Genomic DNA, 1,958 nt, shown 5'->3' with positions numbered 1-1,958 from the left:
GGCTCAAGGACTACCTAGGGCATTGGTGAAGGCCAGGAAGCAAAGTTCAATTTTGCTTAGGTATTTGGCAAGTCATTGTTTGGAGGCACCTATAATAAAACAATACTGAAGGGAAACACACAGATGCTATGGGATGCCACAGTTCCAGGAGACTAAGTTTCCATGAACTTTTTGCCTCAGGACAGCGCCCAGGTTTGGGGGGGCCTGTTGCACTTGTCACTACTGGAGAGAATGTAGCACAGAATTGTTCCCGTCTAAAAGAAATGCAGGGACAAAAATGGGGAAAAGTCTGAAGGAAAGTCCATCCAGTGACAGGCCCAACTTGGAATCCATCCCACGGGCAGGCTCCAAACCCTGACACTATCTATCACTGATACCATGTGGTGCTTACAGACAGGAGCCTAGCAGGGCTGTCCCCTGAGAGGCCCTACCAACTGCTGACTGAGACAGATACAGCCAATGATTGAACTAAAGTCAGGGACCTGTGGGAGGGTTAGGGGAAGGACTGAAGGAGCTGAAGGGAGCAGCAACCCCACAGAAGACCAACAGTGTCAACTAACCCAGGCTCCTCAGAGCTCCCAGAGACTAAGCCACCAACCAAAGAGCATACATGGGCTGGTCTGTGGCCCCTGGTCTGCACACGTGTAGCAGAGGACCGACTGCCTTGTCTGGCCTCAGTGGTCGAGGATGAGCCTCATCCTGCAGAGACTTGATGCCCCAGGGAAGGGGGTGCGGTGGAGATAGGTGAGGGGATTAAGGGAGAGCACCCTCTCAGAGGCCAAGGGCCGAGGGGTCACTGGAAAGGGGGACAACATTTGGAGTGTAAACAAATAAAACAATAATTTTAAAGAAGAACCAATGCCCGTCTTTTAAAAGTATACTGTGGAGGGTGATTTCCAAAGAACACTCATCTCCAAAAACGCCACATTGCCTCTTCCTCTAACGACACCATAACCACACTATCTCTCTTGGGGTTTTGGAATTTGCTAGCAGAGGGCTGACTGGTTGTATCTAAATTTACAAGTGTAATAGACTCATACAGGGGAGCACAAAGCAGGGCAGCATGTCCCCCCTCACACACATACACACACACACACACACCGCCAGCAGACGTTCACCTCAGATGGGGTGGGGGCCATGATGGAGGGGCTACAGCATGAGGGGAATCCGTAACAAAACAGTTCTCATAAATCACAGACCTAAGCCAGGCATAGCCATGCACACCTTTGATCCCCACACGTGGGAGGCAGAGGCAAGCAGATCTCTGTGAGTTCAAGGTGAGCCTGGTCTACAGAGTGAGTTCCCAGGATAGCCAGGACTACACAGAGAAACCCTGTCTTGTAAAAACAAAACAAAATAATCATGGAGACTATAAACCTTGTAAACAGAGGATGTGCAAGTTTACTGTAGTGGTGGAAAACATCATCAACATGGCGCCACTAAAGCCTCATGTGCCCGTGGCTTGTTTTACATGTGATCTCCGGGTGGGAAAGCCTTTAAAACACCTTGTTCCAAATCCCACCATGGCTGGACCCAGGGTCACACACCACAGCTTCTCTTTTTGGATGGAATTGGAGTGCTGTCTGGGATTGTGTGTGTGTGTGTGTGTGCGCGCGCGCGCACGCGCGTGCTCAAGACTATATTAATTCATTTGGTTATTTCCAGCTACATCTTTACATCTCTTCTTGCAAATGACATAATTTGTGGCTGACGGAAATCCATTGTGCCTATCCGCTAACCAGTCATCTGCTGTCAAACACTTAAGTTGTGCCTATAACTCAGCTATTGTGGATACAGCTACAATAAACACTGATGTGCAGTTACCTCTAGCATGTGCTGAGTCCTTTGGGTGCATAACGAGGAGCGGTATAGCAGGGTCACGTGGAAGATCCGCTTTAAGATATCTTTTTAATTTCCTGTCTTCTCTCTGTGGTTCCTGCTCCTTTTTTTTTTTTTTT

Source organism: Mus pahari, chromosome 19 (assembly GCF_900095145.1).
Source record: "Mus pahari chromosome 19, PAHARI_EIJ_v1.1, whole genome shotgun sequence".
In the NCBI taxonomy this organism is placed as follows: Eukaryota; Metazoa; Chordata; class Mammalia; order Rodentia; family Muridae; genus Mus; species Mus pahari.
This window is presented reverse-complemented; position numbering follows the sequence as displayed.